The sequence below is a fragment of the Triticum aestivum genome, chromosome 5A (genome assembly GCF_018294505.1).
Source record: "Triticum aestivum cultivar Chinese Spring chromosome 5A, IWGSC CS RefSeq v2.1, whole genome shotgun sequence".
Classification (NCBI taxonomy): domain Eukaryota; kingdom Viridiplantae; phylum Streptophyta; class Magnoliopsida; order Poales; family Poaceae; genus Triticum; species Triticum aestivum.
Window position 1 is genome coordinate 438,905,360 of NC_057806.1, and position 13,368 is coordinate 438,918,727.

The following is a 13,368-nucleotide window of genomic DNA, read 5'->3' on the forward strand; positions in this document are numbered from 1 at the left end:
AGCACTTACTGAGACTGAAGGCTATGGGTCAGATGACTACATGTACTGGGTAAAAGAACAAGGGATTGGACAGGAAGGTTTATTTCTTCTGGACAGTCAAGATGCAGTTGAAGAAATGATAGACCACCCAGATTTCACAGTGCTCAATATCATTGTTTCCAAGGCAAATGAAGATAGAGATGTTGAATGTAACAGGGCTCACAATGTTTGTGAAGAACAAATTCCAATAGGCAGTCCAGTGGGGGGGGGGGTCCTGGTTTTGTGTTAAGTCTGTCACAAGATGGAGTGGTCCACCCTCTTGAAGTTAATTTGAACACACAGCAAAGTTGTAACTTCAACATTTCAGAAGCTAATGATGGAGATGATGATGGGCAGGCTGCTAGTCAAGAGGATGATGATATTGACAAATCATCCTCAGACTTTGAGATTGATAGGGGTGACTATAGAGGGATAAAGATGTCTTACAAGGCTTGGAAGAGAGGTGAAGAAAATATTGGAAATGAAGAAGAAAGAGATGCTATAGAAGACAGACAACAGTTTGAAGGTGACAGTGATGTTTCAGAGTTTTGGCAGGAGGAGAAAGAGGCAGACAGTGGAGAGGAAATAGTTGTGGAAAAATGCAGGCCTGAGAAACTCAAGCCTGTGAGAAGAGCAGCAGCAAATCCAGGTCCAACTTCCAGAGCTCACAGTCAGCCAGAGATCCCAAAGTTTCAAGATTTTGTACCTGAAGCTGATGAGTATTGCTTCCCTGGTGATGTGGGCATTTCTGACTCAGATGGGGAGACTCCAAGACTACCTTCTGGAAGGAAGAGAAGATTGAAGAAGAAGAAAGAGAGGAAATGGTATGACCCAAAGGTACCTGATGCACATGAGCAGTTGTGCAAGGACCTTTGCTTCACCAATGTGTATGAGTTTAGAAAGGCATTGAGAAATTTTCATGTTAGGACTTTGAGAAACTTTCAGTACCATAGGAATGAACCATCAAGGGTTATTGTTTGGTGCCCAAAGAGGAAGAATGGATGTGATTTTTTCATGACTGCATCCAAAGTAGCCCATGAAGATACATTCACAATCAAGAAGTGCCACATGGATCATAGTTGTGGAGCTTGTGGAGAGAGTACAAAGGTTACTGTTGAATGGGCTGCAGAAGCTATGGAGGACACAGTTAGATCAAATGTAAAGGCTGATGTAGAGACAGTTCTCAAACATACTAAGAAGAAGTTTGGGGTGCATGTACCTAGGAGTTTGGCATATAGGGCAAGACTGATGGCTGTTGATGTTGTGCAAGGTGATCATAGAAAGCAGTATCTGAGGTTGAGGGACTACCTACAATGTGTGCTTGACACAAACCCTGGAAGCAGGTGTATAGTGACAACTTTTGAGGATCCTTTGAACCCAGCCCCCACACCAAGGTTCAAGTACATGTTCTATTGCCTCCAGGCATCAAAAGATGGATTTCTTGCTAGTTGTAGGCCTTTCATAGGTACAAATCAGTGATTTAATCATGTTACAAATGTAATCAAGTTATTCAATTTTGCCCTAACTATCTCTGTTTATGCAGGACTTGATGGTTGCTTCATCAAGTTATCCACAGGCCAGCAGATATTGGCAGCAACTGGGAGAGATGGGAACAACAATGTGTTCCCAATTGCTTTTGGGGTGGTTGACAAAGAGGATGGGCCTAGCTGGACCTGGTTTTTAAACCAACTTAGAGTCTGCATTGGCACCAGCAACCAGTTTGGGAACTACACCATCATGTCTGACAGGCAGAAGGTATTTTCTCTGACTCTGTATTATTCTTATGCACATAGCAATGCTGCTATAGTTATCTCATTACTACCTTATGTAATCAAACAACAGGGCCTTCTTAAAGCAATTAATGAAGTATTTCCTCAATCCCCACAAAGATATTGCCTAAGACACATATATGCCAACTTCCAGTCAGCTGGCTTTAGAGCAGAAGAACTTAAGAAATGGGTTGACAAAGCTAGCTATTCCTTCACTGAACATGGTCACAAAGAAGGAATGGCAGGTTTGAAAGCAGCATGCGAACCAGCCTACATGTGGTTGAATGGCATCCCTAAGGAGTGTTGGGCTAGATATGCAATGGATCATGTGTGCAAGACTGACTTGGTAGTGAACAACCTTAGTGAGGTTTTCAACAAAATGATTCTAGATGTTAGGTCAAAACCAATTAAGACCATGTTTGAAGGGTTGAGGACCAAACTAATGGTTAAGTATCAGGGCATCAGAGAGAAAACAGAGAGCTGTAGGTGGGAAATAACCCCACATTACATGGAGAAGCTTGAGGAGAGCAAGAAGTGGGCTAAATACTGTGAAGCAAACATGGCTGGTCCCAACATCTGTCAAGTAACTAGTGGAGAGAACACATACTGTGTGAAGCTTGATGTAGGGAGCTGCTCTTGCAGGAGGTGGGACATGACTGGATCACCTTGCCACCATGCAATATCTGCAATGCAGAAGATAAAAGTTCACCCAGAAGATTATGTGCATCCATTCTTTAAGAAGCCAATGTATAAGGCTGCATACCAGCACATCATCTACCCTGTCCCTGGCCCTGAATTCTGGCCCAACACCAACACACCAGACATAGAACCACCAGTTTTTAGGGAGAAGAAAGGCAAGAAGCAGACAACTAGGAGAAAGGGTGAATTTGAGGTGCCAGCTCCAAAGGATACATCAAGGATGGGCACAATAACATGCAGTAACTGTGGTCTGCAAGGCCACAGGTGGACAATGTGTGGAGACAGACTTAAGGCCAAGTTTATGACAAGGAAAAACAACCACCAGGCCACATCATCAGGTCTAGCTCCAGCTTCAGGTCCAGCTCCAGCTTCAGGTCCTGCTCCAGCTTTAGGACCACTTAGGGGCAGGAAACTAGCAACAGCTTCAACAAGGTCAACCACATCTGCTACAACAAGGGCAACCACATCTACTGCAGTTTCAACAGGTGGATCAAGAAAGAGAAAGAACCCACCACCTACTTCAGCACCAGCCAACAACACCAGGTCAAGTGCATCATCTCCAGCAAAGAACACCAGGTCAAGTGCAAGAGGTTTCAATGCTCCAAGGGCAGCATCAACATCAGGTCAAGCTGATGTTGGTTCTAAGAGGAAGAGGAAGGCCCCAAGCAAACTTGCTTTGTATTTCACAGCTAGTGGCAGCCATTGAATGTGTTGCACTCAACTATGCTTTATGCCTTGAACTCTGCTTGTTAGGCATGCTTGTTATCTGTGTTATTTGCAGTGAACTCTGTTTTCATTTGAACAATTAAGTTATATGGTCTATGTATGAACTGCTTGGAACAATTAAGTTATATGGTCTGTGTTTGAACTGCTTGGAACAATTAAGTTATCTGCTGTCAAGCTCTATTTTGATTTGATATGTCCTAGGTTATGAATTGTTTCATATGAAATTATTTCTTATGCTGAGCATTGTTATGTAGATCAAGTGATTTATTTTGTTGATAATTGATTGATATGATTAGGTCAATTTGGTCACTTTGGGGGGCTACTTGTCGACCAACCCCAAAGTGGCCACATTTGGCCACTTTGGGGTGGAACTTGTCGACCAACCATAAAGCCACCCAAATTTGGCCACTTTGGGTGGCTACTTGTCGACCAACCCCAAAGTGGCTATCTAGGACCAAAACCTAACATATCAAAGCTAAAACATCAAGATTTTCCCATCTAGGCACCAAACCCTAAGAGATCAAACCTAAAACAACAAGATGTGGCCATCTGACCAAACCATAACATATCTAACTTAAAACATCAAGATCACCAGATCAATTCATTCATACATACAAATATAGATAAAAGATTCACTCATAAATTGCATCATAGACAGATTGATTCATCACATAGATAGATCATTCAACATTTTTCTTTCACCAGCTTCATACATTGCATTGCATCATAGACAACTTGATTCGTCACATACATAGCTCATTCAACATTGTTCTTACACCAACTTCAAACATCACATAGATAGAAAGACAGATCTAGGAACACAGAAACATAACAGCAGCATCATGGGTACAAAATCCTAGTCCACATTTGCCTGGTGACCTGAAAGGGATGGAAATTTGCCCTCCTCCTTGCCCAGTAGATGATATCATCATCACTAGGGTTGGAACCAGGGGGAATGCCTCCAGGAACTGCTCTATGTCCTTGCGGTTGCGTGCTGCAAGGATCATCTCAGCAAGTTGCCTTCTCGCCCTCCTCCTTGCATCTTTGCGCCTGGCTTGTCTGGGCACCTCTTCTTCTCCATCTATGACCACTCCAGGATCCATCTCTCCCTTGGATTCTAGGGTTTCTTTGGCGGCTGGGGGGTTGAGAAGGGTGGGGATGGGGGGATTGACTGCGGTTTCACTCAAGGGGTGGGCTTTATAGACTACTAATGGTTGGTGGTAGGTAGGTGGAGTAATAAAACAGCCCAGTCTAGGCCCACAATGTGTACATAATGGTTTTAGGCCCAAAAATATACTAGTTCAGCGTTGCTACTTTCAAGAAAACAACCTAAAGAAATGAAACAGTTCTTCATTGCATTACTTAAGATAGATAGGTTCTTAACAGTACAATAACATAAGCCAGACTTAGCAAAGGTTCTCCACCACTCTAGTTATCATAACTTAAACAGTTCATATAGGACTGCACAAAATATACTCCTACCATCATCTTGCAAGGCCTATTATATGTGTAGGCCACCTTACTTACTTAACCACCATTGTCCAAATCTTCAAGCCTCCAGTATGGCCTTGATTTTCTCAAGCTTTTCCTTGCTCCCATGGCCAGCATTCAGCAGATCAGCAACTACTTTCTCAGGCTCTGTCTTCTCTTGTGCAAGAAGATCCCTGTCCACCTTTATCTCTTTCATTGCCTTCCTGGTGTTGTGAATTATGTCTGCCTGGGCCTGAAGGATACACCTCTATTCTTTTGCTAGCCTTAGCTTCTCCATCTTCATCTCCAGCTCTAGCTCTTCCTTCTGCTTCTCAAATTTCCCAGCATCCATTGCTTTTTGGTAGTCAATCTTGCCAACACCATCATGCCAGTCAAACATCTTGCTAACATCATCAACCATTTTATGATACTCAGTGCAGAGCAGATCATAGTCCTTCTTCAACTTGGCAACCTCATCCTCATATGCATGCTTGTCTTGAATCCTTCCAAGGTTTTGCTCATGGAACATTTCCCACAACTTGATGAGGCAGTTATTAAGTACATCAGGCCAGGCAGGATCAACCCACTGAACTACACCACAATTCACACCTCCCTGTAGTTTGATCAGAGAACACATATTTCAGAAAATGCATAAATTCAGTTCTAACTTCAATTCAAAAAGAGGGTTGGTACACAAGGAGGACATGTAACCATAAATTCAGTACTAAATTCAGTTCAAATAGAGTTAATGTACAAATTCAGTAACCACTGGGCATAACTGAATCCACTAGGCATAACTGAATCCACCCAGCATACTCAATTACTCACCTGAACAGGGCATCCATAGAACCTCCTCCCAGTCTTAGCACCTTCAAAAGCAACACACTTCCTAGGCTTCATATCATGCAGAGTACACTTGGCAACTTCCTCCATGGGAGCACCACTCCAGAGTGGCTCAGGGATGGTGTCAGGTGTGTCCTACATGCAGTAAAAGCTAGATCAAAACCAATGCATCAACTAGTTCAACTTGAGTCAAGCTTTGCCTTGCTCAAGGTCAGATCAGACATCACAGTGCCATTCATACCCTAGATCAAAACTAATAGATAACCAAACCAAACGAATCCATCCATATAAATATACAACTCATCAACCCTCATTCCCAAATCGATTCAACCCTAACCCTAGATAATGACAGAGAGGAGGAGGATGAGGCTTACAAAGTACTCCATGTCCATTAGGTTGCCCCCCATGCTGTCATCGGAGCTCTCATCCCCATCATTCCAAGAAGGCATCCTGGCCGGCGACGAGGAACTGAGGTGGTCGGCGACGATGGAGAGCTCGGCCAGGGGAAACAGAGCGAGGGGGGAGAGTGAGAGTGAGGGGGGAGAGAGTGAGTGAGCGAGAGGGAGACAGAGTGAGGGCCGGACCCATTTTGACCTGGTCGGGACGGCCCGTGCGCCCTAACGGCCGTCACCCGCGCGCCGTGAGCACTATGGCCGACAAAACCCTGACGGGCGGGCCCCACATGTCATAACCCCAGTTAAAACTTAACTGTTTGGCCACTTGGGTTTTTCGGAACAGCCAGCCACTTTTGTGGTAGTTTTTTGAAAAATTAAAAAATGCGGTAGTTTTTCGGAACGATAGCCCGTAATATGGTAGTTTTTTGCTATTCACTCACCTCTCTATGACCCCCCCATCCTTCTCATGTCTGTTTTTTTTGAAAATCAATATTCACAAATTTGGAGAAAAAAACTCATCGGTTTCGATGACATTTCATCAGTTTTAAGAAAATTCATCCGTTAAAAAAGCATGATCTTCAAAAACAATTCTTGAATTTGAAAAAAAAGTTCATCGACTTAAAAAACGTTCATCGAATTTGACAAAAAAGTTCATCCAAATTGGAAAATAGTTCACCAAATTTGAAAAAAAGGTTCGTTGAATTTAAAAAAGGTTCATTGAACTTGAGAAAAAGCTCACCGATTTTGAAAAATGTTCATAGAATTATAAATGTGTTCATAGAATTTGGAAAAAAGTTCATCAATTCTCATAGAAGTTTATTAAATTAGAAAAAAGATCAGCGAAATTGAAAAAAGTTCATTGAGTTTGAAAGACATGTTCGTAAAATCCGGTGAACATTTTTCATCGAATTAGAAATGATGAAAAATAAAAAAGATAAAGAAAAAAAGAAAAAGGAAAAGGAAAAAGGAAAATAAGGAGGAAAAGAAAAAGAGAGAACAAAAGGGCGAAGAACATGTATGTGACCATAGAAGGTGAAGTGGTTGGGGATGTTATCGCGTATTGTGTTGATTCCCCATGGTTTCGGTTCGAATCCACCTCAATGCACATTTTTTGCAGTTCTCTATATAAGGGGAAAAATGCGAATGGGCTGGCCCATCATGTCGGGGGGAGGGGGGGTGCACCCTTGCGCGAAGTAATATTACGGGTCCTTTGGGAGCCTCCCAACGATCACTTGGGGGTGGGCCCTCTGGCGCGCTCTCAGTTGTCGCCACATGTCGCGCTCTGAACATTCCCTTTGGATTTTATTTTTATTTTTATTTATTTGCACACGTTTTTAGCCTTCTAAACGAGTTTTAAAGTTTTTTTTTGACTTTTTTGGGTTTACATCGGTCTTCCTTAGCTTTAGGACCAAACTTTTTTTTCGAAAAGAATTTTTTTCCACGAAAAACACTTTTTTTCTTCCGCGAGAGACACGCTTTTGGTTCCGTGAGAGGCGTGGTTTTGCTTTAGCAAGAGGCACGGTCATGCCTCTCGGAAACGGAAGAAATGCGCGTTTTTTGGGTTTATTTTCTTCCACGGGAAGCACGGTTTTGCTTCCCCGAGAGACACGGTTGTGCTTTCACAAGAGGCACCACCGTGCATCTCGGAAATAAAAAGAAACGTGCTCTTTGTTTTTTTTCTTTCGCCAGAGGCACGGTTTTGCTTTTGTGAGAGACACGGCCTCTCGAAAACGAAAAAAATGCTTTTTTGTTTTTTCTTTCACGCGAGGCATAGTGTTGCTTTCGTGAGATGCACGGTTGTGCTTTCGCAAGTATTAAAAATGAAAAAAACACATTTTCTGTTTTTTCTTCCGCGAGAAGCACGGCCATGTCTCCTTCGGAAAGGAAAAAAATTTGCTCCTGGTTCAGTTTTTTCATTCGGTTTTTTTGTCCATTTTTTCATGAAAAAAGTTCTTCAAAACCTATTAATATGGGATCTATTTTTTTAAGATCTCAACGCGAGGTATCCAATGGTGAAAATGGTTCGAAATTTGAACACACGGTTTAAGAGATAAAACGTTTTAAATAAAGGATGTATGAAAAAGGAAAACTCCACGTTGCGACAAGTGCCGCGAATGCAGTGCGCCGCTTGTCATAACCTAAAGAGGTGGGAGTGATCTTTAAAAAAAGTTGTCGGGTGGTAGGTGCGACATATGCCAACGGGTGGCTTATCATTGTGGGAGCCAGTAAAACATCGCCGGTGCCTGAGAACGGGATGAGGCGAAGACATGCACGCCGGCGAATCTTACCCAGCTTCGGGGCTCTCCATGGAGATAACACCCCTACTGCTGCTCTGCGGGGCCTCCGCATGATCACTAGATGAACAAGTAGCTACACGATGCTCCTAGAGCTGTTTGGTGAGAGGAGGAGGAAGGGCACGGCTCGCTCTCTTCTTCTCCTTATGTGGTGTCTAAAATAGCAGGGATCAACCCTTTGCATGGATGTCCCGGGGGGTTTATATAGGCCTACCCTCAAGGGGTACAATGGTAAACCGGCTGGGCGCGAGGCCCAGCCGTCTGTGTCTACACTCGCCGGCTTCTCCGCCGGCTGCTGGGGCCCGCCGGCTGGTGGGTCCCGCCGGCTACCGGCTCCTTGGCCGACAGGCAGGCCCCACTGTCCAGGGCCTGGTCGGTGGCTGGTTACTGTTGCTCAATTCTGGTGACGAGGGCTTCGCCGAGGTGGGCGTAGCTACAGTGCCGCCGTCCGGCGGGTGATCACTGTAGCCTCACCACGCCTTGTCTCCTTAATGGGGCGTCCTCTCCGAGGAGAGGGCAAGCCGGATGTGGAGAGCCGGCTCTGTCTCGGGCCAACTGGGGGAGGCATGGCCGCCTTCGGGTGTCTCTCTGCCCGAAGGGGCCCACCACCCGTGGGCCACACTGGCAGCCCGTCGTGGATGACATCAGGGGCAACATGGCAATAGTGTTGTGCCGAACGGGTCATGGCCACCCGTACGATGCACTGTGCCAGGCGTGCTCCGGGATTTGGGAGTGGCAGGCTTTACTGTAGCCACGCCCCGTCACATCGCCGTTACGTGGATGCAGACTTTGAGGGTACGATCTTGACCGCTTTGTGGGAGCCGGCTTCTCGGAGTCGGCCTTCTCGCGGCCGGCTCCTCGAAGCCGGCCCTCCCGTGGCTCTCTTCATGAGGGATGAAGTCGGGCCACCTTTCGATAGTCGGCCTGGGAGTCAGCCGGCAAGGGGAAGGCGGTCCCATGTCTTGGTTTCTTGAGGGCCGGATAGGCTTGTAATTTTTTTTCAGAAGGGCCAGGGGGAACCGGCTAGGCTACCCATTGTTATTTACTTCGACAATAGTCCCCAAAGCTGATCGAGCTCCGAGGCTGACAAAGGGACGAGAAGCTTGTTCAGTTTCCTACCCCGAGGGGTCGGCTTCGCTCGCGCGCGCCGTCTTTGGAATAGCTCCGTTTCTCGTAGGCAGGAACGCGGGTCGGCCTGCGAGCTGACCGCGCGCCATCCCGCGGGCCACGTGGCAAGGAGATCCTGCCAACGCACGCGCGCGACGGGACGCTGCTGCAGGCCCGGGCCCGCCACTCCTTCGCCTCGGTCCGAGCGCGGATCTTCTGCGGCCCACATGGACCGCTTGCCCTCCCGCGGCGGTTTTGTCACGCCATTAGGGCGCAATAATCGCGGCACGTGGGGGAGTGGGCGCAGTTGATCCCCACGTTCCCCCACGCCGCGCCTCCTCGGCTCCGCCGTGCGGGCCTATAAGTAGGGGGAGGAGGGGGAGCGGTAGAGGCTCGCACGCTCTCCCTCGCTCCACCCCTTCTTTCACTCTTTCTCCTTCCTTCCGCTGCTGCAGCACCCATTGCCGCGCCGTTTCTCTGTCAAGCCTCTCGGTTCCCTTGGTCCCGCCGCAGCGGGGTTGCGCGCATCTCTGCCATTGCTTCGTCTTGCTCCCCGTCGCATTACCCCCATGGCGCTGTCGAGCTCGTGGGACGGTTCCAATGTCCACGAGGATCACGTCGAGTTCCTCCGCCGGACGCGGCGCCTGCCGGGCGAGAACTTCGTGCGGGTTCGTCGGGCGCCGGAGAAGGAGATCTCGCCGGTGCCGGAGGAAGGCGAGCGGGTGATCTTCCGCTCCCACTGCCTGCGCGGCTTCGGCCTCCCGGCGAGCGGATTTCTTCGAGCCTTCCTCGAATTCTACTAACTCCAGCCGCATCACCTAACGCCCAACGCGGTGATGCTGCTGTCGGCCTTCATCACCCTGTGCGAGGGCTTTCTTGGGGTTCTCCCCACTCTCGAGCTCTGGGGGGAATTCTTCCAGAGCAAGCTCGGCACCGTCGTTGCGGGCGTGCCCGCCCCCTGCGGAGCCTTCATCGCCATGAGGCGGACAGGGGAGAACAATCCGTTCCCGCCCATTCCGCTGATCCAGTCGGTGAAGCTTTGGCAGAAGTCTTATTTCTACGTGAAGAACGTCGCCCAGCAAGGCGACTACGTCAACCTGCCGGCTTACGTAGCCGGCCCGCCGGCTAAGAGGCAGCCCTCGTGGAGCTATCGGGCCAAGTCGTTGTCTCAGGCCGGGAACGCAGCCATCTCCCGGCTCCGGGTGATGATCCAGGCGGAAGGCCTGACCGGAGCCGACTTGGTGGCCGCCTTCGTGAAGCGCCGGGTACTTGCACTCCAAGGCCGGCCACACATGATCTGCCAAATGAGCGGTCGCTTCGACCCGTGCCGGCTGAGCACCTGGGAGATGCCTCATGCGGAGGTGTCTTACATGGTGAACTACATCTCCAACTGCAAGCTCACCGAAGATTGGCGATACGGCAAGGGTCCGTATTCCCGCGCCAACCCTCCGTCGACAGTAAGTTTTTCCTCTTTTCTTCCTTTTGTGGTCGGCCTTATGATAGCCGACTTCTGATTAGTTGGTTCTCCCTTGGCAGAACCCTCTTCTTCCACCGACGACCGGGGCCACAGGGGTAGAGCACCAGCTCCTCCCCGACCGCACGGTGGACGACGCTGACGATCCGGACTTGGGAGCGGCCGCCATGGAAGATGCCATCATGGGGGAAGGCGACGAGGCAGGAAGCGCGAGGCCCGGAGACGGCTTCGAGGACTGGCCGGATGATGACGAGGTCGAAGCCGTCCAGCACCGCCAGCCGGCGCCTGACCTTCAAGGCGCGGGCTCGTCCGCTGTGCCGGCTGCCCGTGGCGGCGCGCAGAAGCGCCAGGCCGCGTCGACCTTCTTCGGCAGCCGGCCGAAGAAATCCAAGGCTTCCACGGCGGCGACCAAGCGGGACGAGGCGGCCGCGAAGGCGGCCCGCTTCCGCAAGGCGGTGAAACAGCCGCAGGCGATCTCGGCGTAAGTCGTCGAATGTCTTTATATTTCATACATATTTTTGTTGTTCTTTTCGATTGAAAACCCTTCTAACCCTTTATTCGCTGGCCGGGCAGGGCACCGCTTTCCCTTGAGCGCGGTCCTGGCGGCTCCATAGTCGGGCCGACTGGAGGGTCCTCTAGCTCCCGTCGCGTGGATCCCCGCGCTGACCTTAGGGAGGCCACGGAGCGGAACACTCATGAGGCGCGGGAGGAGCGGGAGGTGGCGAAGTGAAAGGCCGCCCAGGCGGCGAAGGAGCAGGCCGATGCGGCAGCCAAGGCCCGGGCGGAGGCGGCAGCCGCGGAGACGGAGGCGGAGGCTTCACACAACCAGCCTCCGCTGCTCGCGATTCCCCTCCGCGCCGTGGCCCCCAACATCCCTGTGCCTCCGTTGGATGAGGTCGACCAAGAACCGCCGATGATGGAGAGGAGGGAGGTCCATGTGGCCTCCGTGGAACGGACGCCGCAGACGGCGCCGACCGGAGAGGGCCAAAGCGGCCAATCCGCTGCGGCGCCAGAGCAGCCGACCGGGGGTGAGCCGGAAGCAGGAGCCGGCCTTGAGGTGCAGCCGGCAATGCGCCGGCGCGTAGGGGGAGGCACCGCCGCGCCGGAGCCGCACCGAGTTACGGGTGCTAGCCGGACGGCGGAGGCCCGGTAGGCGGCCAGCACCAGCACGTCCGAGTAGACTCCCAGCGGGGGGACGGGCGAGCTGAACGTGGCGGCCCAAGAGGTTCGGAACCGGCTTCAGGCCCAAGCCGCCTCGCTGCAGCAATACACTCAGGAGTTCCTTGCGACGCGGGCCGTCATCCGGGTGAGTCTTCTAGCCTTGGTTGTTTTGTTCTCTTGATTTCTTCCATGGGGGCGCGTCAGCGCACCCACTAGGTGTAGTCCCCGAGTTCCGAGTCGGCTGCTGCGCAGGCGGCTCGGAATTTACTAGGTCCTGACAACCATCTTATACCCGCCTCCTGTCTGTTCTTTCAGGAGTATCATAACCTCCGTGCTGCTGCCTTCAACTCCCAGGCTCAGGAGCTGGGCCGGAGAACCGAAGACCTGATCAGCAGCCGGAGTGCGTACTTGGTTTCGTTCATCTCCTGTGGGGGCGCGTCAGCGCATCCACTGGGTGTAGTCCCCGAGATTCGGGCCGACTGCTGAGCAGTCGGGTCGGATCTTCCTTGACGACTTCTTCCTTATTGATTTTCCTTTGTCTTCATGCTTGCAGGAGCCAATGCTGACTTGAGGGGGCAGCTCAGCGAGGCGCAGGCCGCCCTTCGCGCCAAGGAAACCGAGTACGACGCCTTGGTCCTGGAGCATGACCGCCTGGCCAAGAAGCTGGCTGACTAGGAGGAGAGCCACAAGGCGGCCCTAAAGAAGGCGCAGGATAACGAAGACGCCCTGAAGGCCGAGTTCGAGACTGAAGCGGCGGGCCGGGCTGAGACCAGGCAAGCGCTGAATGAAGGCTTCGGCCGTATTGAGGATTTGATCGACGGTAAGCCGCCTTCCTCGCTCCTTGCCTGCCCCTTGCCGCCTGATTTGTGTTCTGACTTGTGCTGCTTTTTATTCTCTATGCAGACTACCTTCCCGGCTACTCTGTCTTTGCTACCCAAACCATCGAGGCCCATCGCGAAGCGCGCCGTCAGGCGGGGGCCGACATCGCGCCGGACGCGAGCCGGACGCCTGAGGAGCAACTCTTGGCGGTCCAAGCGCGGCTGCAGCCGGCTCATCGTATGCTCCGCCGCCTCCAGCGCGCCGGAGCACAGGTGTTGGCCGCCCTCTGGCCAGGAAAGACGATTCCCCGCACCCCGAGCCAGACTGCCGACTGGCTGGAGGTTGCAGTTGGCCGTTTCGAGGCTTGGAAAGCATCAGCGGCCCGGCTTGGAGCTGGGCAGGTGCTGGAGTTCGTCCGAGCTTGGTATCCGGGGCTGAACCTGGACCAGCTGCGCACCTGGCGGCTGGAGGCCAACGAGGAGATAGAAGAGGTGCGGCCGGCTATTGCTCAGCGTGCATCGACGATCGCCGAGTGCACTAACATCAGCGTCTTTGCTCCTGAAATAAATGACGACGACGTTGCCCAGCCGGAG